This window comes from Grammomys surdaster, unplaced genomic scaffold, assembly GCF_004785775.1.
Source record: "Grammomys surdaster isolate TR1022 unplaced genomic scaffold, NIH_TR_1.0 125789, whole genome shotgun sequence".
In the NCBI taxonomy this organism is placed as follows: domain Eukaryota; kingdom Metazoa; phylum Chordata; class Mammalia; order Rodentia; family Muridae; genus Grammomys; species Grammomys surdaster.
In genome coordinates this window covers 624,009-650,439 of record NW_021620620.1, presented here as the reverse complement: position 1 = coordinate 650,439, position 26,431 = coordinate 624,009, and positions in this window count along the sequence as shown.

Genomic DNA, 26,431 nt, shown 5'->3' with positions numbered 1-26,431 from the left:
ATCCTCTTTCAGCAAATTCTAAGCATACCATCAACAGGCTTGGTCTCAAGCAAACAGTTACTCCTAAGGCATCACACCCACTCTGGTTTCCTGAGACCTAGCATTTTCTTTCCTCTGTCAAGATACAACATCTACACAAAACGTATTCATCCCAGTGATAATGGTCTTTCCAAAATGTTGAAGCCTTCCCTGGATAGATCCTAAACTTATACATCATCTTGGGTCCTGTCTCAGGTTGATTCACCAAATGGAAGCTGCCTCTCAACCATTTCTATAGCACAAGTGAACTTACTTCAAAGATACCAAACAGTGAGGAATAGAGAGAAACATGAGAAGGGTTTTTTTTTTCTGTCCCAATGCTGTGTATTAGGTATTTTCTAAGTAATGATGACTTGCTACCTCCTCATTCTTCTCAGGAATCAGTTGTCAGTGTATTAATGTGATCCTTGCACAGCCCCGAGTGAATAATGATAACCTGGCAGGCAAGCAATTACGCATTGACAATTTCTAAGCTGCCTCTGCCAGCCCTGTCCTTCCCAGCAACACTTAGCTTTCAGGTATTAGTCCTATGTGGTTTTTAAATCAGTTGTCACCTGTGCAGAGGACAGCCATCTCAGAGATGTGTGACTCTGATTTCTGTAAGGCTGGTGTGGGAAAGATGGTATTGAACTTAAGAAGTATGCAGCTTTCCTCAAATGGTGCCATGGTATTGCTGAAATCTGTTCACAATATGACACTGTTTCCCCCAAAGTTTTGACATTGAGACTCCATCTGCAGCAACAAGCCAGTGCAAAATGTAGCTAAAAAGATGATAACGTGCCACCTGGGAAATGAAACAGCATCAAAAACCTAATTTCTGTGAACAAATTTCCACAGTACTCATTGAAGGGACAGTCATATTCACCTAAATCTTTAGCTGAGCACTTACAAACTATGGTTCTATTAGATTTTAAATCAGGTTATGCTTGCAAATGTGTTTTTATAGAAAAACTAATTAAAATAACCTGATATTGTACCTAGTGTGAAAATTTTTATAAAAAGGCAAATAAAAGCTACAGAACTCAAATAAGCTGTAGCTTTAGTTTCCATGGTATATATTATGAAACAAAGAGATATTAAAGCCATAGTGAAGACTAGAATAAAGCTTGAACTTGAAATTTGGGTTGTGTGCCAATTTTAATTTAATCTTCTGGTTATATTTAATTATATTGCTCCTATCATGCAGGGGTGCTGTCCCCATGTCTACTGTGAAGGGCACACTCTTGGCCTAACGCTTCTTTAGAGACCTCTCATTTTTGATCTCTGAACTGAGTCCTCCTGGGGCCCAGTGAGGAAATCAATCATGCAGGCATCTCCCAGGACACCAGGGCAAGTGGCACAGGTTCATCCTCCAAGATTCTCAGTCCTCTGGACCTTTGTAGCACTTATTGTCAGCTTGACAAAGCCAGCTAAGATTTTTTGTGTGCAATCTTGAGGCAACACTGAGCAGAGAAATCATGAAATGCCAGTACCACATCCTCAAGCTTTCTAAACAGGAAGGATGGGTTATCTCAGAGCAATCAAGAAAACAAACGATCAAACATAGAGATGCCAGGTGAGGCTTAACTGTTTGGAACATAGAGCAGGTGAAAAATGTCTTGGCACCTCTGTTCACAGTCTAAAATCGGTCTGATTTGCATGTCTTGCCATGAGCAGCCTGTATCTAGAGAACTGTAGTTCAGTGTCTTGTGGCCTTACTGTTTCTTATTTAGAAATTGCTGAGCAAGGCCCAATTAATGCCAGTCCCCTCCATCCTCTGCTTCACTCATTTCACATGCACAAAGGGCACATTGCATTCTTGTGTGCTCGTGATGGGGTATGATAGAATATTAATGAGACATGGAAGAAGGTCCTTGAATAACATCTTTAGTCCAGCATTGCTCTGGGAAGTGCAAGGTCCTCTGTCAAAGATCAAAATGAGCTTCCTATTTAAATGGTAAACCTAAGGATACAGAGTTAATTTGGTAAACATTATTGGAGTGTCATAACTATCTCAGTTGTCCATAAAATATTATCACTAGGGAAGCTTACCCCTAGTAAGCTTCATGCTACTGAGTTTCAACAGTTTAACTGTAATGTCCAGCCTGAGTGGTCTGCATCTCAGTATCAAATGGAGGGGAAAGACAGGGAAATTGGGATCTACAGATAGGTAGATCTGTAATGCTCCTGACTATTCTGTGGGATATGAATAGATGCCAGAGGAGAGCAGGAGGGAGAATTCTGTAGTCACATAGAGGTTTAGGACATGACAGATTAAGGAAAATGTTAAGCTTTTGGTATATGGTATAACATTTCTTTCTTATGCCAAAATTTCAAATTTGAACTCAATCTCTCTCTCTCTCATAGTCAGAGAAGGATATGCTGGCCTGGCCAAGGTCATATGGTTGATTATGTCAGAACTTGAATTTTACCTCATGTCTGCCCTACTCCTATGCTGGCTATATTCTGTGAGATTATAGAAGAAAGAGGTAGGGAGGTTTTTTTGCAGGGTGCTTTTAGAATGGAAATGAAGTTCGCCAGTGAAGAAGTCTACAGGGATTCATAGAATGCGGCCTGCCAGTGCAGGGCAGTGCGCAGATGGTGCTGTTTCCTGTCTTGAGGAAGAGACAACATGTATCATACCAGAGATGTTTATAACCACATGTTTCTTTGTATGTGTGGCAAAACCTAAGCAACTAGTATGAAAATAATTTTTCCTGAGCATAGACCATAGTCCAGCCACAAACATGCCACTGGGCATCTGATACTCTGCCTCGCAACCAGTCAGTCTAAGTTTAAGGCCTTTCTGAGGTAGGCAGGAGGATTAGTTGAGTGTCCACAGGTTAGACTAACCCTTACAAAAGCCAGGAGAGGAAGTGTAGTGGGCTTCAACCTCCACAAATAGAGTGGTAGCCTGTCCTCCATTTCCTTGAGACCTGGAACAAGCAATCTCATAGCATATTCTTTTTCAGAAAATCTACTCAGATTCTTGGTTAAGATTTAGTTTTATGTCAATAGTATTTTCTTTTCTCAAGTGGGCATTCCTAGACATTGCCCAGCTCTTCATTTCTGGAGCCTGGCTTTTAAGCTCGTACTAGCCTCCCTTACAATCAGGCCTTTTCTTCACCACTATCAGAAATGGTTTCTTTTAAAACTTTTTCACAAACTTCCAGTGGCAATGTCAGTCTCTACATATGACAGACTGCAAGGCCTCATCTTTCTTTCTTGGTCTACTCCCCTGCTTTATGCAATCTGGCATAACTCTCTCCTCACTCCATTGTCTTTATGGGTTATGAGACTGAAAGTGATCTGCCTATGTCCTTGATGTGGAACCTTACAGTTTATGTAGCTGGTCCCTTAGAAGGGAAATTTGTCTGCACAAGATTTCTATGTTGAGTTTCTGTGAAGGATGTTCCTAGAAATAGGTCTCTACACAGAATACACTGTGTCATGGAAACTCAGAGGAAACACACTTATCACTTAGTAAAAGGTAACGTGTAGATGAGTCTTGGAACAACTTTTCCTCAGAGGCTTTCTGAGACCCAGGATGTCAGGGTTGAGTGCAGGAGGAAATCAGTACTTCAGTGCAGTGTCTCTTCTGACAGATGGCCTGGGTCCATGATACAGAGATGCAGGAGGTCTGTTCTGCAAGTGACTAGATGAAGCAGGTCTCTGACTTCACACAATATGGGATATAAATGGCACAGTGTTAGGTGGCAGCAGAGCAAAGCCATCCTCCAACTGCTCATTATTTGGAAATCAAGCACTATTTTCTAATATGGAGAAATTACAGGTTGGTAATGTGATCCCAATGGAAACAAAATATAGTGGCTGATCCTTTCTGTCAGTCAAACTCTAGTGTCAGCAGGGAATCTCCAAGCTGAGGGTTAAATTATGATGGTTTCAAAGGGGAGAATTTAAATCATAAATATCAGGTATTTGTATTTTATGTTATGGAAATTCTTGACCATTTAGCTGTTTGGTAATTGCTATGTAGAGCTTAGTAAATATGGCATGAATTCCAACTTATTCAGTACTATGAAAATTTAAGTTTCTCTTCTCTTTCTCTTCGTTTTTCTTTGTGTGCCTCTGTCAGTGATTGTGTGTGTGTGTGTGTCTGTGTTGTTTATGTGTCAACTTCTTTTGACCCTAAATTTGTCATTCTTTCTACCTATGACTGGAGTTCAGCTAGAATGCTATGAAACATTAGAATTGCCAAGTATTCTCCCATTTCCAAGTTAGACACATTGACTAAAGCAGCAGAAAAGAGAAAGACTATTTTATCTTCTTCATCTCCCAGTCCTTCCCTCCATGAGCAGGGTGGACATCTCTGTAAACCCAGACCTTTCTTTCCTTCCTTCTTCTGGCAATCATCTCCCAAGCAAGGCTATGGCCAGGTAGATCTGCTCAGAGGGCAGATGTTCCGGGACACACTCAACCAAATACCTTACTAGCCTTGTTTTTAAAAGCTTTTGCAAGGGCCATATTTTTATCCCTCACCCACTACTACTCTCCTAGCCAAAGCCCCTAGTACCCTTTAGATATCCTGTTAAATCCTCCTTCCCCAGACAGGCTTTTCTGACCTCTACTGATCAGATCAGGCCCCTTGTTATTTATTCTTCTTATGTCTCTTTCTGACTTATCACAAGGAATAACATTGAAATTCTGAGTGGTTAGCAGGGACCAGGGTGCCAGAACATAGTGTCTTAGAAGGCTAGGGAACCAACTGACATCTAATCAGTATGCATACAGTGGGTCAGCTTTCTCTAAAACATCAGCCAGAGACAGCCACACAGAGCAACTACCAATTAAAGAGAGCTGGCTTCAGCCATTGCACAAACTTTGGGCAAACTTCCTGCTCTGTGGATACCCTCATGCACTGAGAATCTTATCATTGCCCCAGGCTTATTTTAGCATTCATGTATTTTCAAGAGAGTTTTACTAGATTAAAACATTCTACCCTCTGTAAGATAATTTTATGATGTGGATCTATTTCGAATTTCTGCTTCTTCTTTGCCTTTGTTCTGAGAAATTATGTTCTTTTACCTGGGAACCCATCCTCTGCTCCTGGCTTTCTTCCCTGATGGTCCTGACCACATGTGGCGGGTTATGATTCTAAGACATGCTCAGTTGGACCTTGAAAACTATAGGTCATGTTCTAAGTATTGTCCTATGGGTTTATGGGTTTAAGGAGAGACTCCAAGTCCCATAACAACAAAACAAAACAAAACAAAACAAACAAACAAACAAAAAACAGAGTCTCAGTCTTTGAGAAGGATGAACTTTTAGAGCAACCTCTCTTCCTCTGCTATAAAGTGGTCACTGCACTGTTTAGTTCAATGGCCAACCTTGCAGTTGATCAGGTGGGAAATGTTTCTGCTAAGTTCAGGGAGGAAGGCAATGTTACAGATTTAGTAAGAAATGCCTTCCATAGCCTGGCATATTAAAACCCTGATCCCAGGTGATGGAATGTTTGGGAAGGTTTTGGAAACTTTAGTAAGTGCCACCTCCTAGAAAAAGCATGTTACTGAGGGTGGGCTTTGAGGTTTTGTATCTTCCCACTACTCACTGTTTTCTGTGCTTTCTGTGTGGGTTTGAGATGTGAATCTTCTTTAGGTTGCTCTTGGTCATGGAATTTCTTCACAATTGAAAACAAATGTTATATAAATAGGAAATCTTGAATTCCCTTTTGCATAGGTTTGGGGTTAGTAGTGAGGATGAGAAATGGGTCTTACACTGGTGTTTAAAGTGAGATGTCTACATCCTTGGATAAACGGTACTATGCTTGTACTTTTCTAAATCTACTCTTATTTCTTAATATATAAATGATTCCTTGGATCTCACCAGAAACTGTAAAACACAAGAAGCTTTAGCAAATGTTATTTCCCACAAAATATTCTCTTTCTTAAAGAAGTCATAGCAGCAGATATGAGTGACTTTATCACTATATTCCGGTATTGATCATGCATGTAGGAATGTGCCTGCTGCTTACCTCACTTTACAAGGATTGCTACCCAGCAGCTCCTTTGGGCCTTCACAGCTCATTATCAGCTCGTTAGAGAGGACTGTAGGTCAAACTCTGACACCAAGAAAATCCACTGTAGATAGGTCCTTGGTGACATGATTATTTGTGTTCCCCTCTCCAGAATTCAATTTACATGCTAATTACCTTATGAGCATCTAAATGTGTTTAGCACGTTTACCTGTAGATAGTAGTGGCTCTCTTCTTCCTCCTTGAACTTCAATTTTGTTACGTTGCCCTATTCTGTTGAGATCTAAGTATTGGATCATTTTAGTTCAAAATTGGAGAAACTCTTATTTCACAACTTTAAAAAGTCTTTTCATTAATTTAGTTTCCTGGAACTGGGGTAAAGGGTGAAGTTAGAATTTCCTGCATCTTTCAACACAAAAGAGGCCTTCCCAACCCCTGGTGAATTTGATTTCCAAGGCAATATGGAAATTTGTTGTCTATCACTCAAAATTGGAGATCTAGTCATTTTTTCCTATCCAAATGTGACTCCGAAGTCTTCAAATAGTTACTAAGGGAACCATTGTGCCCTCTATGCTGTGTTTGCTTACAAGTGTTCTGAAGCACAAAATGCCAAACTGTGCATTAACCGAGGGCTGCTCCTCCTCGGCAGATTTTACTCTACAGTTTTAATTCAAATGTAATTGACCATGACAAGGCTGAAAGCAATAAAACTCTAAAACTCGTCTTTATTGGAATTAACTCCAAAAGACTTCACCCATTGGTAAGATGCGCTGTGCATTGAGTGGCTTACACACCTGCCCTGTTAAAAGAACTGAGAAACATAACAATTGTATGGAAATGTATAAAGTTGATCTCAGGAGAGTGACAGGAGAGAGTAGTCCTACAGGCCATGTGAGCAAGCTCTTTGATTTTTCTTTGATCCCCACCATATATTTTTATGGCCAGTTAATAAGACAGACTGGCTGTGACAAGATGAGCTGCTCTTGTCATGCTCATGTCTTCCAATTGCCTTGATGCTACTTTCTCTAGAATGATTTGTAGTTTCTACCCACACTGAGGATTCTACTAGGATGTGTGTGGGAGTCAGAGGACAGGATGTTGGGGATTCTATGAAATCACTTTCAGCATTTCTCCTGATTTGGACCCTATAAGTCTTTCTCAGAAAAGGGAATTGAACTTGAAGTCTGCATCTCTGGTTGAATAAGACACTACCTGAAAAACTTATAAAGGCCCTGAAAGGCCAAATTGTGTCTTAATACATATTTTACCAATAGTGAGGAATCCCTGATATTCAACAGAGGTTGGGAGGTGAGGTAAGCATAACCTGCAACCTTCAACACAAAAGAGGCCTTCTCACCCCCAGCTGAATTGATTTGCAAGGCAATACGGAAATTTGTTATCTATTCCTCAATACTGAAGATCCTTTTACTGGAGAGGGATCCCTTGGAATTGGCGGGGTGGGGGTGGGGGGTTGTCTATCAGACCACATAGGTAATTAGCAAAGTCACACTCAAAAAATCCTCACAGGGGTCAAATCTCACCCCTTCCCCACTTCTTTGACCTACCTGTTTTTTCCCAGACTCCTAGGCAACAACCAAGAGCAGGAAGCTATACTTCTTTTGTTTTCTCAGATGCTGCACCTACTTGCATTTGTCTCAGATACCATAATAACCTCCTCTGCCTTCATTTTTCTACATATTAGCACTTGATTGCAGGGTAGTTAAAATTTGAGCTGAATAGTAAAGGAACAGAGGTCTTTATTTTTATTTTATTTGTTTATTTATTTTGTCTCAATATACATTTCAGCCTTTCATTCTAGAAACTAAGTGAATAACAATGATAAAACCTCTTACACAGTCTGTATGGTATTAGAGCCTCAGGCTCACTAAGAAGCACAAGTATGCAATAAGTCATGGTTCCAAGTCACTGAAGAAAGCAGGGTTCCTGTTGCTATGAAAAGATTCTAGAATATTCTATTTTAAAGGCCAGTATAATCAGAAAAGGAATTAGATAAGTACTGTCTATCTTAGAAGAAATAAAATATCCACAGATCCAGACAGCTGGTAGAACTCTAGACAGTACCTATGTACAAAGACAGAGACCCTTGGATCTTTACCAGCTGTGCTGGGCACTCTCCCTCTGTATAAATAACTGTTCTGTTGGGGCTACTTTAGTCAGAAAAATGTCATGTTCTGATCACTTCTGGTTTAGAGGTGACAAAATGAGGATAACCTGGGCCTGGGGAAATGGAAACATGGGATTGCCTTGGAGCATAGGTGAGCTGGTGGCATTTGTAGTGTAGATAACAGACAATAGACTTATTCTAATTAATATGCATTTCAGATATTGGCTTTAGGCATGTGCAGTTGTGTGTATAATCAAGCCACAGTCCTTCAGAAATGCTCACATGATGAAGAGCTAAAGGAGAAAGAAACCTGTGAGGAAGGAGGGGCTTAAGATTTCCCAAGTTACTGCCATTGTCATAAGCTTCACATGCATTTTATTTAACTTTGCAAAACTCTAGAGGATTGGTATGCTTTGCAATATTTTTTTTTATCCTTGAAATTAAAAAAAGGAAACTTCATGATCTTCTCTCTAAGTTTTTAAAATTTATTCACAATATACCCATTTGTTGAGACACACAAATATATAACTGGCTAAGATTCGTGTACAAAAGACAACATGTGGCTTTTTTCATTCTTAGTTTCGTTCACTTCACTTAGTATTACACTTTCCAGATACATACAATTACTGTAAAAATTCATTATTCTTTATAGCTGAATAAAATTTCATTTTATAAGAGTAACATAATTTTATTATCCATTCGCCTATTGATGGACATCCAGGCTGGTTCTATTGTTTTCCTGCCTTGAACAGAGTACCAATAAACATAAATAGACAAGTGCCTTTGTGATAGGATATAGAGTCTTTAAGATATATGCCTAGGAGTGGTTTAGCTGAGTCATATGGTATTTCAATTTTTAATCTTTTGAGAAACCTCCATGCTGATTTTCAAAATAGCCATACAAATTTGTCCTCCCCACAAAAGTGAATAAGGGTTTTCTTTGTAAACATCCTCACTATCATTTCTTAAGAGTTCATGAGGATAGGCATCCTTTCAGAGTATCACAAAGTAGTTTTTAATTTATATTTCTCATCTGACTATGTGTTACTTTTCTTCATTTTGTCCCTTTCTTTATAGCTCTATAAGTCAAACCTAGGGTCCAGAACCTACTTATCTAATGTTCTTCTATCCTTCGTCCTGATATTCTATGTCCACTTTGAAAATGAGAAAACTGTTGAGGATACAATTCCTTACTCTCAGTTTCAAAGTTAATCAATAACTAAACTGATGACTTCACTGGAAAAAAAAATCTCATTCTTGGAGGTGGGGGAGGGGCAGACAGAAACAATTGCTTTAAAATAAAGGAAAAATTAAAGCAGGGAGGCAAGGAACAGGGAAGGAAAGGGACATATCAAGAAAGATAGAAGTTACATGTACCAGGAAGGATAAGGGGCAGGGTGAGAGATGGCTCAGGAGCTAAAAGCTCATATTGCTCCTGCAGAAACCTAAGTTCGGCATCTAGTCTCCATGTCTGGTTCCTCACAGCCACCTGTAAGTCCAACTCTGGGTCTGTTGCTCACTTCTGGCCCTAATTTGTACTACACTCATATAAACACATTTACTCATATCCCTGCACCATACACACACACACACACACACACACACACACACATACGTACGCACGCACACTCATACACTTACAAACAAATAAAACCTTAAATCAAGAATAAAAGGAAAGGGATCCGTTTAAGCTCCAGAACTGCTATGTTGTCTGTACTAGATCTTGTTAAGTTTACTTGTAACCAGTCGACCTGCTAGCCACCAGTGTCTTCTGTATCACTTTTCAGTAAACTTCCTGTATTTAGCTCTTTTATATTTCCCTTGGAAATACATGAGTTTTGGTGAATCTCTGTCTCAACATGGCTGAAGAAATAGGTAAAGAAGTGATATATTTCATCCCTCTTGGAGTTATTATAATAAACAAATCCATACCTAGATCTGTGGTAATGATTCTCTATGTTTAGCAAATTAGCAGGATACAGGGTGCTCTTTTGCTGTGAAATCAGTCACGGTTGATGCTCACTGTCTCATCTACCCATTCAAACAGGAGTATGAGGACTCACTCCAGCTTCCTGTCTGACAGTCTCTCTCACCAACCACATTCACTTGGGAAAGATGCTTCAGTTTTATTGTCATATTTAAAAATAAATAAAAAACATTTATTTTTGGCATTTAAAGTCTAGACTCACTCTAATAACTCTTTCCACTTTTTTCCTCTCAAAATTAATGTCTATTAGGATTATTTTTCTCCTGCCTTCATTCTGCTTTATTTTGTAGAGGGAATGGCACGTTCGCAAAGAGCTTACATAAATTGTGTCCCATTGTTTGTCTTTCCCATCCCTCTCCATTCTCCTTCCCTCCTCTGTCTATATCTCCCACCTTCCCAAGAATATTTACCTCTATGCTACAATATTTTATCTTTTCTTTTGATTTCTGGAAATTTTGTCAGTTATTCTCTTCAGTATTAATTTAATTCTTCTGAATCATTGTGGGTTTTTTGTACCCCAATCCAACTTTAAGTCTGATGTTATTTTAAGGGGTTGTAAACAGTCTTTAAACCTTCCTGTTTATGCTATTTTAACTCAGATATTATTATTTTAAATATCATCTGTCCTTCCATATTATTTTTTCATTTCATGTTTCCTCTTTATCTCAGAGAACAGAAATCAGATATTTTTTTAACTTTAATGTATTTTCTCAGCAACTGTCAAAGATGTGTTTTTCCTCTGAGTAGCCCACATCTGTTGTGCTGAAGTTTTCCCATAGACTACAGTTAACATGTAATAAGATAGTGAAAGGTTTGGCAGAGACCCAGAGCCATTCTAACAGGCTTTGTCTGGAGTTTGCTTTTCTTTTTTTTTTTCCTTTCTGCTGCATGTTTTCAGAGATGAGATTGCAGGGAACACCTTTGTTTCTACTTTGTCCTCAGCTGTCACTAGCTGTTCCCCAGCCCCAGGCTTGGATATCCTTTCAAGTAGGCAGTCATTTCGGTTTTTGGGGTTCTCATGGAAGCCTAAGAAAATGCCATGTTTGTAAAGAACTCCCCAGCACTCGTGCAGAGAGTAGATGGGTTTGAACTTACTCTCCTTCAAAGTATCATTTCTGTATTTTACATTCCAAGTGTCATTTCTACAGGTATCTGTGCATTTGTCTGTTTTGCTGAGTGTGCATTCACTTTCCATGACTGCCTTCCTCTACCCCTAAGATAGGAATATGCACAGCCCTGGTTGGTCTGTGTTTTCTCACAGGTCACATGACCAGCCTGAAGTGCAGTGATGTCCTCTTGCAATTAGTAGAAGAAAGAAAGTATAGCTAATAGAGAAACCATGATGAACAGTTACCAATTTTATTTTCCTTTTTGTTTTGTTTTGTTTGTTTGATTTTGGGTTCTTTGAAACTCATTGCAGGATTTAAAAAGTAGTCAGTGACCATTTACATAGCATATTTTAGATCTGAACTCACCATTTTTTCAGTATGTCCAAAAACACTTAAATAAAACAGACACATACATATATCCATACATACACAAAGTAGATGAGTTGTAATACTTGAAAGACTGAAGCTCATCTGGCCTCACCTGGGAAGACTAGAATTCTAGCAATATGCCTTTTCATTTTTTCTAAAATTTAGTGATGGTATACAATGAGCATCATGTTTAAGGAGGTATAGAACCAAGAATAGGTGAAAAACCAGGATTGAAAAGGAGCACAAACACAGCAAATGATTTGTGCTTCCTGTAGAACTTGCCTTATCCAGTACTATATGATATCTGGCAGTGTTCAACAAATTTAAACGCATAAAAAAAAGTGTCATAGACACAGATTCTTACTCCTCAGATCTTGGCTCACATAGAGGTTTTGTATACTCCCAGAAGATACTGATGGTTTGGGCTGTCTGTGAGTACTACATTTTGTAAAAATTCTAGTGTGAATAATTAATTTGTTTTAGTCTTAAATCCTGTGATTCCTTTCCTATACTTGTATCCCCAGTGGCTGTCACCTTTCCTTTTAAGCTGAAGATCACAGGATATCTATGAATATCTGCACCAAACACACAGGATCAACAGATGTATTCAAAAAGATATATAGCTACAGTGGCCTTTCCTTTTTTTTTTCCCCCGAAGTCCTACCAATAAATAAGAGCTTTGTGGCTCTGAGATAACATTCATTTGGTAAGATGGAACTAGGTTAAATTTACTTGGGAGATTTAAAGTTTATCAGTGATTTTCATGGGAATCTTTACTACATAGAATTATAAAGAAAGTACAAAGTTTTTAACTATGTATTGTCAAAATAGCATGTAGTGGATGAGCTCCCACTCCAGAGCTTGGGTAAGGGGTTAGATATGAACAGTTCAGATCTAGATGCCATAGAGACAGGACACTGTACTTGTAGATCCCTGACAGTAAATGCTGGTGTCTGAGCTCAAAGAACCTCACCAGTCTCAGACCTGATCCTCTCAGAAAAGTCTGTCTATCCTGTGCTGGAGATATAAAATAAAGTTGACTTAACAAATGTTTGAGAAATTGTAAACTGAATTTAACTGCTGCTACAGGAAGAAACTGCCTTAAGCAGAATGAAGACTTGCTGGGTGATGCTCACAGGAAGAGGAAGCAGAGTCACAAATTACAAGCAAGCTGGCATGAAAGCCTGTCTCTGCTCCAGCCTTGTGTGTCCCTCTAGTGGCCCTACATGAAATTGTCGGTGGGGAGCAGTTATTATATATGTCTGTTTTCAGAAATCTGGTCTCAATACTCTAAAGCTGAGGGGAAAAAATGGGTAAAGAGCTGATAAATAATGGAAAGATTTATTAGAAGTTTTATAAATAAAATTTGTCAATTTGGGATAAATAAATGCAAAAAATTAAAAATTTAAAGCATTCAAATTCTAAAATCAAGGTGTACTATGTTTTCTGCCAAATGAAGAAAATAGTTTTGTGCTGCCTTTTATAAAGAAGCAATTATCTTGTATGAGACAAAGAATTCTGGAAGGAGGTAGGAGAAAGTCAAGTGATTTCATATTCTACAGGACATTAAGAGTAGAGTTCTTCTGGAAAACAGATAACGAGATCAATAACTAGAGATGATAAACCAGACAAAAAAATCTTAGCTGACAAGGCCTCTATCCCCGCCTTCGCAAGATTAGATTCACCACAGCCCTTCTATACTTAGAGAAGGGAGGAGATGTCAGGGGCAGCCCTGCTTACACACTGAAGGCCTAAAATCAACCATAGGCCTAAAATCAGCAATAGGCCTGTCATACATGTATACTAACACTAAGTCTTGGGTCTCTATGGATAAACATTGGAACAGATGGCTATAAGCTATTGTAAACAGGCAGTTTTTGTGGCAATTTACTAGCCTGAGTAGTCATAGACCTTGTAAATAGGTAGCCTTGGCAGACAATACCAACTTAGATAAGGACAAGTGAATCATAGGCAGAGTCATAGTGACCTATCCCCTGAACCCTCAGCCGATACCCTGTTCTGAAAGATATCTGTATTCCCACTGAACACCAATGCTCCAGCATCATCCCCTTCCCCATGTCCTGCCTTTTTGTGTTTATAACCCCTGTGTGAATGAGTATAAATTACAATTTGAAAAAAATAAATAAATTATACACACACACACACACACACACACACACACACATATATATATACACAGGATAAGAGAATAGAGTTGTAGAAATCTCAATGAGGTTAACATGTTTGGAATATTTAAATAAGACTTCACCATCCCAAGTCCTCAAAAAGACAGGCGAAAGCCTTGTTAGTTTAGGAAGAGACAAGGCCAGTCTCATAATCCTGCCTTCTGTCTTTTCTTATGTCATTGGAGGGAATTAAAGCTTCATAGAGCTTCCAGAATGGCTGTAAGGAAACTATTGAGAATTTGAATATATGCCTCCCTTCAGAAGAACTTGGAGTGGAGAGAGAGAGAGAGAGAGAGAGAGAGAGAGAGAGAGAGAGAGAGAGAACCTACAGCAGGACATATCCCATGACTGAACTATTGATCTAAATGCAAGGATTTTGAAGGCTAGGAAGCCCCATAGTAAGTATAATTTACTATAAATTAGTAATGAAGGCAGTAGGGAATGATGGTATGGAAGTAGGTCACATATTTCACTACCCGTAATATTGACCTACTGTCATCAGCTTAGTGTCCATGTCTAGAAAATGTTGTGACCTTCAGCATAGAGGACTTGTGAGTCCAGGATGTGGAACAGCAGTCTTCGAGTGGAGCATATTCCTTTCCTAGCTCTCCAAGACTCCAGGAAATTAATCACTAAGGAGTTTGAACTATGATTTTACTAAGTATTTTTTAGTGTAGCAAAAAATATATGGACCTGACTTGGAAGAATTAGTTAGATTTAGATTATGAAATTTGTTATTAAGTCTTTTTAATTTTTTTGAGTTAGTGGAGGATGGAGTAAGGAGGGAGGGGGAGAGAGCGAGAGAGCAAGAGACAGCGAGAGAGCGCTAGAGCGAGAGTGAGAGCGAGAGAGAGAGAGAGAGAGAGAGAGAGATCAAACCAAAATCATAGATGATTAAGAATGATAAAATGTTGAAGCAATGAGAACCTTTCTTTCTCCTTTGCTTTATAGCTAAACATATTTTACATAGCTTTGAAACTTTCATAACAAAGGCAGATGCCTAACTCATCTGCTTCCAAATCCTTAAGATAACAGTTGACATGTAACTTTTGCTCCCCCAGGAAATGGCCCTTGATGAGTGCATGGCAAAACACCATTTTAGAAGACTGGATTATATTTCAAAATAACTCTTGCCTTTTGTCAATCGTCTTTGATCTATAAGGTGCAGGGAAGAAATGTTTCTCTCTCTCTCTCTCTCTCTCTCTCTCTCTCTCTCTCTCTCTCTCTATCATCTAACTATCTATCAATCAATCATCTATCTATCTATCTATCTATCTATCTATCTATCAATCATCTATCTTTCTATCTGTCTAGAATCATTACTAGTCAGAAAGGAGAGGAGTTGCCCTCATTACAGCTCTGGAAATTGAGGCTCACATCATTTAGTTCTTGGTACTAAAACCAATAATGAAATTCAGATTCATTTGCTTTCAGACTCACTCCCCTTTCTTGACACAATAGAAATTCAAGTAAAATCAGATTAGACATAAACAGTTAAAAAAGCAGATCACACACACCCTATAGCTTGTCATCCAGCAATTCCTCTGTCTTTAAGGCAAATATGAGACGATAATAGAGAAAGAAGATGGCATATCCTATGTAACTGTGCTTCCCACTTCATTCCAGATCAGCCTCAGCATGGCTCCCTGCATCTTGCTTTATCTACACAATTTTTCTTACACAATTGTCAGGTATTATCTCTAGATCTAAATTAATTAAAGTTAGCCCAAAGGTAAAAAGACCAAGAAACATACTTTGTAAGAATCTATTAGACGCTGTTACCCTTCAGTGATGTTCTTAATCATGCCAGAAGTTGCAGAGGGTACAAGCTAACTCATTTTTTACTCTTAATCTTCTCCATAGTTTATCTTCACTCTGCCTTTGTTGCCTGACATTCTTATAGTTCTTCTATATGACTCTAATACGTGTATACCATATACTTCTTTCCTTCCTACCTACAAGCCAAGCCTGTATTTACTGTTTTTAACTTGTTGTGTTTTCTAATTTTCCAACCCCTGAGCCCTATTCCATTAGCAGTTAAGAAGAAGTCCATGGAAAACAACTAAACTCTACACTGGACTCTTTGACAAATCAGAATCATCCCATTTGGCCTAGCTCTGTAATTTCACACTTCCATTAATTTTCACCTGTTTTTGAATGTTTTTTCTGTTCTGGAGGATTTCTGTATCACTTTTTTTTCTGCCTCTCCTACTGCTTACACTTCATTTCCAGGTCTCTGTCACCATATCTGAAACTAAACCTATTAATATAAGTCATTTTTTATAGTACTTCTTTGTTGACCTCATGAAATCTGATACTAGCCACTATGGACACCAACATGGAGATGTCTTGAAGAAGAATTGACAATATTTTTCAAGTCTAATATTTTTCAAGTCTATTTTATTTTCCATTCCCTCGAGCCTAAGGGTTTTCCTCTTACCCATTCCATTTCAGTAATCCACTGTGCCAAACTGCAAACCTCAAATCACACAACAGGTGTATTACTCCCTGCTATCCCTTCTTCTATTGCTTCCAGGGCTAGCAATTCCATCATTACTGTCTCTGTTTTCTTCTTTGTTAGAATCCCCCCTCACCTGCTTTGCTTCAACTCTTTACCAATAGCTCTCTGCCTATATAGTCTTTCTCCCTTCAATATTTTCCCCACTGCAATGAAAAGTTTCATTCTGCAGACATACTTTGATAGAAATCCCTGATGTTGAGAACTTCATAGCCTCCTCATAGTTCTGTGCCTTGTTATAAATACACATGAGACTCCTTCTTTTCAATACATTGGCTTCAGGCTGCCATCACAAATTCACGTTTCTGCATGTTCAAATACTATTGTCTAAACATTCCATAATTCTCCTCATGGCACAATTTCAAAAGTTCATGTCTTTTCTCATATTGCTTTCTGTATTATTCAACTTTGTTAAGACCCACTGCAAATGTCAAAACCTTTCCGCTGCTCTCTGGGATTCTCAAACCAAATCGATTGCTCACTCTTTCCTTTATGCACATGCAGAATGGCAGCACATTGTGCAAGCACAGATTACAGAAGTGTATGCTTCAAAAGACTTTGTTTTTGTCCGTGTTATATCCAAGTATAAGTTATGCTCCATGTCAAACTGCTCTATTCTTAGAGCACAATGCCGACCCTTATTGCAAGCACAGCTTCAGTTAAGACATATGAGTGTCAAGTTCTAAAAATTTTATAGTTTATTAGAGCAATATTGGCTACTTTTATATTTCTGTTCTCTTTGTCAATCATCCCAGAGATGAAGGGAAAAATGAACAACAGGAAAATCTCTAGACTGGAAACTTGTGCAATCTGGCTTTGTCATTTCTGTCCCTGCAACAGTTGACATAAAATTATATTATTCTTCCCTCATCACAACCTTGATAGTAGGCCCTAGAAGTCCCCCATGTAGTCCAAAGTTTTACCATTGCTCTCAGGTACTTACCAGAACTTGCTGGTAAGACTGTATTTGTAGAAGATATACAACAGGGTTACAGGGCAGGGTAGGCAGGCAGTTGTGTAGCAAAAGATAAGTTCTAGACATGAGCTATCTGTTGCTCTTATTAGCTAATTTAGCTATGGTTATATGGACAAGAGATGTACAAGATTGGGCTCGTCAATTTTTATCATAGATGGGGAGAGGCCTGTGAGGTCACACTCCTCCATATGGAACTAGTAACACTCAGCAGTTATTGGATAAGGATGTCATTTTTTCCACTTGTATAAAAACTGATAGTTCATTTATTTTGAACTCTTGCTTTGTGGCCCATTCTGCTTTATTTTATAAAATGCATCTTTAATATTTTGATGTTTTAATGAGTTTTGATTTACAACATTTGACTACACACAAATCCACACATGTAGTGTAAACTAGTGGTTAAGTATGTAATTTTTTTTACATAACACCAACACTAAATCAGAAATTCAGCTTTCTTAGAATTATCATAAGTCCAGTGTTAACTAAGCAATTGTGTCATGGAGCCTGTGATGGTTTATGTTCCTCTGCTGGGACAGTCTTAAAATTCTGTAGTTAGCATTCACTGTGGAGAACATTCCTAACAAGTTCACTCACCCAAAATTTTTAGTCACTAATTCTGAATGGTCTTTAAGTTAACTTTTGCAAAAGCCCAATTTTCTGGAGATTGCTACAAAAAATACATCCAGTGGTTGAGCAATTTCACCTTCTCTGCCTCTCTTTCTTCCTCTCATCTCTCCCTCCAATTTGCCTATCTCTTTCTCTCCTCTCTTTCCCTCTCACTTCTCCTCTATCCCTTCTTTTCTCTATCCTTCCTCTCTCTCCTTCCTCTCTTTGTGTCTCTCTGTCTCCCTCTGCATATTTGCAATGCCACCCTATTGCAGTTGTTGTAACAGTAACAAACATAATAGCAAACTAAGATTGAATAAAAATACAATTTTAAAAATGAAACCTGTTCAGTAGGAAAATATCTGGAACCAGTAAGCATAGAGGACAACAAGGGGGATAGATGACAAATCAGGAAGTGAAGTAGAAGCAATATTATGGAACTCTTTCTGTTCCTTTTATTATTGTATTATTGTTGGTCTTAAATCTCTCTCTCTCTCTCTCTCTCTCTCTCTCTCTCTCTCTCTGTGTGTGTGTGTGTGTGTGTGTACACTCCTATGTAAGTATGGCCACATATATGCCATGGCACACATGTGAAGATTAGAAAATATCCTCAAGTATTGTTACCACCTTTCTACCTTCTTTGAGAAAGGGTATGTTGTTGTTTTGAAATTTTCTATGCCAAACTAGCTTGTTGAAAGGATCTAGAGATACTGCCTTTGCCAAAACTGTGATAAAAGTCATGTTCTGCACATGGATTCACAGGAGTTCTAAAAACTTTGAATTCAGGATATATACATACATATGTATGTATGTATATTCTTCTCATACATTTTATTCCAACTGCAGTTTCATTTTCCCCCACTTATACTACCTCCCCTCAGCCCTAGATCCACTTCACTGTCATACCTCCCCCCAAAAAGAGCAGACCTCTCTCTGAGGGATAGCATTCAAACATGTCATATCAAGCTGCAATATTATGGTACAAGCCCTCATATCAGGGCTGAATGAGGCCACCCAGTAGGAAGGAAAGGATTCCAAAAGCAGGCAAGAGTCAGAGACACCTCTACGCCCACTGTAATAACTCTCACAAGAACACCAAGCTATATAACCATAATGTATATGCAGAGGACCTAATTCAGAAAAATATAGGGTTCATGATTGTAGGACAATTCAGAGAAGTCCCAGTTCATAAAAGTCTTTTATATTATGCACAAACATTTTAGAAATCTTTGACTGACATACAAACCCTGTATATGTAAGGCAAAGTGAAAGTAGTCAGAACAGAATATCCCTTTAGGCCAGTATGCATTAAGGTATGTGTGTTGTATCTTAGGATAATAAGTTAATCCTTAACTATTATTAAACTATTATTATTTAAAACTATTATTAAATTGAATGTAGATTATGCTGTTGGTATATTCAGTGATAGAGTGTTCTTCCAGATTACATAAGGCTCGGTGTTTAGTCCTGAGTACAGGAAACAAAATCTCTGGGGAGATAAAAGAGTATGATATAACATTCAATATGTTCAAGACACCATTTAAAGTCACTTAATGCATGAAGAACAAAGAAAAATATGATAAATGATTATAAACTTTGAGGTGATGACATATAAAAAGTCATTAAATAATGGCATTTAAAACCTCAGTTCCTTAAATAGAAATAAATAGTGAAATAATGGAAAATGCACTAATGATCCACTTAGAATAAAAAATAAAAGGTATCAGACCACAGCTAAGAGTAGAAAATGTAAAAATAATAAATCTCACATTCTACTGAGCTGTAAATACCTAAAATAAAACATTCAACAAATGTGTTTAATATCACTATACTAATAGAAAGAAGAAATCACTAAATAAAATTATCACTAGAGAGTAAAATTAAAAAAATAAGTTAAACACAGTTTAATGTAGCCAGTGACAGTTTTCAAACTTCTACAAAATTGGAGTCACTGAAGAAAGGGAAAGATTGTGGGGAAATATTTAGAGAATTAATGTCACTAAACTTGTAAATTTGTTCTAAAAATCCTACAATCTATCTATCTAGAAATTTCTCATGAGTATTCAATGTATAAACCACACTGGAAAATACCATTATCTAACTTCAAGGAGCCGATAGAAAAAGGTGAAAAGAAGCCAGTGCACATCACCCATTACTTACACATAGAGGAATAATTAGTTGAATGACTGCAAACTTCTGATTAGAAACTATGAAAATCAGAATATAGTGGAACAGCATCCATGATATCCTCCTGTTCTACTATCACCAGTATATCAAGGATGGGAGAAGGTAGATTAGTTTTTGGACAAAGGAAACAAAATTTCAGTTTGAGGGAAGGGGTAAGTTCAAAAAGTTGGATATTACTATACAGAATAATAACTATGCTTAATAAATATGCTTCATGGATTTGAAAAACCACAAAATAAATTTTAGTTATTCACAACACACCAACAAACATAATTTAATGTTTGTTAATTATCTGAACTTAACTATTTCTCAATGTAGAATTCTGTAAACAGAAGTTACATTTAATAAATGAAGGCAAAACAAAGTCATTGCTGGACATTAAAGCCAAAGTGAATTTACTGCTCGATCTTACAACATAACCAATAATAAAAGAAATGTACAAACCTAGAAAATTTACAAAAAAGGGAAAAATAAGTTTTCACAAATACATGGAAAGTATTAATGAGATAAGTATAAAAAGACCATTTTCCTGTTAATATCTTTCAAGATGCATGTATTCTATAAGTATGTATAAAACATATATAAATCACTTTACACTTTAAGGTGAGTAGATACACTACATATCATAGCTTAATTTGCAAGCGAGTAGGAAAGTTAAAAGTGTTATATTTTGTTACAAAATTCCTGTGCCTTACATAAGTAGCACTTTCTAAGCTATAAATAGAATTATAAATATTAGGATTACATATTACAATCTCAGCTGCAACCACATTCCCTACAGAGAGAGAGAGAGAGAGAGAGAGAGAGAGAGAGAGAGGAGAGCCAACTTTGACAAATATAATGTACAAAAGAACTTTAATCCCCAAAAGCATAAAAAAGTTATGAAGTGATGAAGAGTAAGCCTTCAGTTTATTCCTATTCCTATTTCTGGGAAAATTCTAGCAACTTCTTCCATCAGTGACTACATGCAGAAAGCTTGTTAATGCCTTCTGCTCAGAGGAGAGTGGCCAGTTTCTGCCAATTCCTTCTGATCCCAGGTTCTCAGCACTATCCTCTATGAATCTTCCAGTCCGTAGTCAATCTTCTGTAGTCAGGCAAACACAAGAGACTGTTGGCTACTAGTCAAATGATCATGTAAAAAGTGTATAAAGTAGAGAGTAGACTCAGATGAAAGGAAGGAAGGAAGGAAGGAAGGAAGGAAGGAAGGAAGGAAGGAAGGAAGGAAGGAAGGAAGGAGAAAGAACTGCAAATCATCCTGTGAATTTGAAGGATGTGCTCAGTGCTGATTCACTGTGTCTTTCTTATTCACGTTTACACTGCAAACCTCAAAACTGTTCATGGTTTGTTCATATTTTTATTTGTTCATTTCATTTTTTTCTATAAACACTTCAACATTATTAATAAAAGAAGAATATAATCATGAGTATACATCAGTTTTTAATAGATGTGAAAATTCCAAGTCAGTGATGAATTTGTACCTTTTACAATGCTTTCCTCAGTGTTTATTTTCTACCCTGCAGTCTAGTGGACTTTTTATCACTATACTGGTCACAGCTATTTTTATTGTGTCAGAAACCAGACTGAAGCAATTTAAGGAAGACAGACTTTATTTTTTTAATTTATTTTTTTCTCAAATCGTAATTCATTCACACAGGGGTTATAAACACAGAAAGGCAGGATGTGGGGAAAGGAATGACACTGGAGTGTGGGTGTTTAGGGGGAATACAGATATCATCAGAACCAGGTATCGGCTGGGTGAAGGTTCAGGGGACAAGTCACTATGACTCTGCCTATGACTCGCTTGTGTTAACTCATAGTTTGAGAGTATAGTCCGTAACTGATAGGAGTCACTATGTCTGGAATATGAAGCAGTTTGTCACATCACATCTACATTGAGGTAGCTGAGAAAGATAGTGTGTTCAGCTCCTTTTCTCCTGTTTTGTTATCCAGTCCAGAATCACAGACCTTCCCAATTACCTAAACCTTTCTAGAAGTATAGTAATGAATACTCCCGTAACTGTGTCCTCATGGCAATTTCAAGCGAGTCAAGAGGGCAATAAAAATTATACATTTCAATCTTTACAAGATGATTGACTGAAAAACTTGTAAAAAGGAAATCTTTATTTTGTCTCAAAATGTCATTTATTCCTGTCCATGGTCACCTGGGTCTACTGTGTTCATACCACAGTGAGACAGAGACAAGGGGAGAAAGCACAAAAATTGTTCCATTAATAACAGAATGGCAAAGATGTACCCCAAGAATATACTTCCAGTGACCTACTTCTTATAATTAAATGATAACACTAAAGACCTGTGCTTCAACATACGAATCTGTGGAGACATTTCTATTTAGAACATAGTATAGAGCCATATATTTTTATCTAATGAAACCAAGCAAGCAACCATCTCACAAAAGAGCATTAGCCCCCTCCTAGAAATTGTACTTTATGTTGATTGAATTTGATGGGGCTTCTAGTACAAGGTCCAATAGAAGAAGGAAAGAAACCATTATGGTATCACTTTCTGCATCAAGTGTTTAAAGTCAATATTTCAAAAAGAAGTATGTTTTTCATGGTACACATGTTGGAGATGCTCATTCTAATTTTCCTTTTCTGTTTTTAATGTTAACAGCTAAAGAATATCATCAAATCTTCTTCTTCCGGATATATGCCACAATGATGACATGGCTGCTCTCTATTTAAATGTATAAAGAATGTTCATTCATTTTCAAATGCTAAACAAGGCTTATACAGTCAGATAAACTTTGTCTTCTCACGACATATTATCTTTTAAATATGTCATTGAATTTTATTTGCTAATATATTTTTAGGATTCTTACAGAAACCATTTATAGGTCTTTAATATAATGGTATTAATTTGTTTATTGATAGATTTTAAAAACTGAGCTATTTTATTATTTTAGTGCCTTCTCTTTCAAAATTAGCCCATTATTAGTAATAAATTATAGGGCAGCTTTAACAGTCACACAGGAGGGAAAATAGCAAGACAAGGCAGATGCCACAGAACAAAAAAGAGAAGGTAAAGCTAAAGACTCCGTGGTGTGGGCAGCAAAGCTCACCATGTGCAGTGGGGATTGTCAACAGAAGAAAGTGGATAAAATGTCAAGACTTGACATCCTAACAACACTGAAGACACATTCCCTGTGAAACAAGAATAGAAATTTGTAAACACACAAAAGCCAGAGATAAGAGTTCAACAAAGTGACAAAACAACAGAGAAGGTGAGATCTTCAAGGAGCTGGGGATCAGAGATGGGCTTTCAAGATAGTCAAACAACAACAAAAATGCATTAAACCCTCCCCTGTTACAGACCAGAGGAAGACAGAGACACAAGGCTGTACCCACAATCAACAGGGCTCTCAGTTAAATAGCAATTTAAATCCACCCACTTAATTTGTCCCTGGAACAACTCTACTAGCATGACAGATGAAATATAAAATTGGGAGAAACGTACACCACAACTTAAAAGTAAGAAGACATAGCACTCAAAGGCAAAACAGAAACTCAAATTCTGTGTCAGAGAATGAGAACACTGAATGAAATAAGCTATTTATGCCTCTAAACTTGCCTGGGTTTGCGAATCAGTGAAAGGCCTCCAGCCAGCTTCCAACATAAAGACTAAGTTCCAGGGAACAGAACCTGAAGGCAACCTTTGGCATGACATAATTGGCAGTGTGCAAAGACAGCCTGGAAAAGCCTGTGCAAGCGGCATGTGAGTTGTTCTTATGGACATTACACTAAAGAAATGAGACTATGCACCTAAAGGAACCTAAGGAGGAAGGTCCTATCTCAGGGAAGAAAATGAGAAACGAGATCAAAAAATGGATTTTCAGCAGAGAGAAAAAGCTCCCCTCCAGCACAACTATACAGGCATTTCTTGCTATGGTTTTAGCTTTGCTTACTTCTATAAAATTCAATTTAATCCACCAAAGGAATGGAATAAAGATAGCTAGGTCTTTAAGAGGAGTCATAGAGTCTCCAAAGTGAGTCAATTCTATGCCTCAGCAGATAAGATTCTAGCTCTGAGATGAGTAGTTGAGCTTTCATGGAGTGATCTCTTGGTTCTTATCTTACTCTAGGAGCTGGCCCATATTCATCCCTCACAAGATGCTGTCTGTGATGTTAGGATTGAGCCTGAGGTCATCATCATGTGGTTGTAGTTCCTGTGCTTCCCACCTCTCAAACTGTGAACCAAATAAACTTTCTTTTCTTACAAATCATCAACATTAACATGAAATTATATTTAATGCTTTGCTTGTTCTTTGACTATTTGTGTTCATTGTCTTGCTTGTTTCTTGACTATTTGCATCTATTGTATTGCTAGACCCTCAACCTAGTGCTGACCTTAATACATGAATGTAATTAAAATGGTATAAAAGCAAAAATGAAGGGGGATGAGATAGGGGGTTCTAGGGAGGGGAAATGGGGAAAGGGGATGACATCTGAAATGTAAATAAATAAAATATCCAATAAAAAATAATTTCATTATAGCAACACAAAATGGATGAATATACTGTTTGTTTACTTGTATTTGCTCACACAGCTGCACATCTCTGCCCCAAAGAAAAATCTGTCAAAAGTTAACACGGTCCTCTCACTCATCTCACCCTAGTAATCAAGAAAGAAATCTCTGTCTATTCTCTACCTATGCTTTCTTGATTTCCAACACTAGACAAGCACGAGAATATGTTGTTGATGTGAACAAACAGAAAAAGAAAACAGCCTCCTAATAAAAAGCAGAGGGCTTACATCAAATGTTTCTTTTTAAAAAACAGACTTATTCTAAGAAGACAAAAATCCTCCAGAGATGCTTTGCTTCCTATCTTTATCAAGATCTGATTGTTTAAAGCATGTGGAGAAAAACTGAACAATCTGAAAATAGTGTTGTAAAACATAAAGGTATCAAAAATTATGCAGTCAGAATGACTCTTAAGTTTGGAACTGTAGAACAGAAAGAATGAGTTCAAACCTGCTCCATCAGGGCAAGCTGTCATCTATCAGAAAGGTTAAAGCATGTTTGAGGACAGATGCTGTAAAGACAGTGTTTATACATATTTCTACCAGGATGCAGAGAGAGAGAGAGAGAGAGAGAGAGAGAGAGAGAGAGAGAGAGAGAATTTGCAGCTGGGTAAACAGAAAAAGAAATTGGAAAGTTCCATGGAAAATATTGATTAAAAGGCCTCTCTTAGGCTTGCTATGGGGAACATTCTGAATTAATTCTTCTTAAGCATAAATATTTTCTCTTGTTTATTTCAAAATTCCCATGAAAGATGGCAAGATTACTCTGAAACAGGAAGAAAAAGCATTAACACTAAAGACTATTGTCAGGAGCAAAAAAAAAACTAGAGTACTTTTGAAGATGTTAAACTAATGAAGTAATATTGATCCCCCAAACTAATAGAGCCAAGGAACAATTAAACCCATCAATATACCGTGAGAAAACTCTGGAATTTATGTTTGTTTGCATGAAGCAGCAAAGGATTACAGAGCAGTTGTGGTAACTCTGCTGGTGGCTTGCAGCTGCTACATTTGGTTGTCAACCCTACTTCCTCCCATCTTGGGACCATTAATTGGGTTATTTTTGCTTATTTCTTCTGGTCCCTGGGCCTTAAATAGGCTGACTAACTTTGTGAAACAACAGATAAATAATTTGTTAGCAAAACCTATTCAGATACATTATCATAAGTTAGCTTTGGAGGACCAGGAGACTCAAGATGAGGTTGTTACTCTATCCAGTGTGTTCCCAAAACCTATCTCCACCCAACCTAAAACAGGGGACTTCCGCCCCTAGACCAAGCAGAGAGGGGCCACCCAGAACTCCCTCTGACTGATGATCTGAATTCTTGCTTAGGCTGTGAGGCTAAGCACTGCAAGGGAATATAAATAAAAGTTAAAAATATCTCTCTGGGTTTCCTGAGGGACAAGCCTGACTGCATAGGGGTTGATGTCAAAAGTATCCCCTCTCCAGGAAAAAGACATCAGGATGGGTATGGCCCTCATGCCTCACTGGACAATGACAGGGGGACCGGAGCCATTACGAAGTCCCCTTCAATTACTGGAGGTCAGGATTCTATCCCTGATTTCCCAAGATTAGAATTGCCACAGCCCTTCTATACTTAGAGAAGGGAGGAGATGTCAGGGGCAGCCCTGCTTATACACTGAAGGCCTAAAATCAGCCATAGGCCTAAAATCAGCAATAGGCCTGTCATACTAACACCAAGTCTTGGGTCTCTGTGGAAAAGCATTGAAACAGATGGCTATAAGCTATTTAAACAGGCAGCTTTTGTAGAAATTTACCAGCCTGAGTAGTCATAGACCTTGTAAATAGGTAGCCTTGT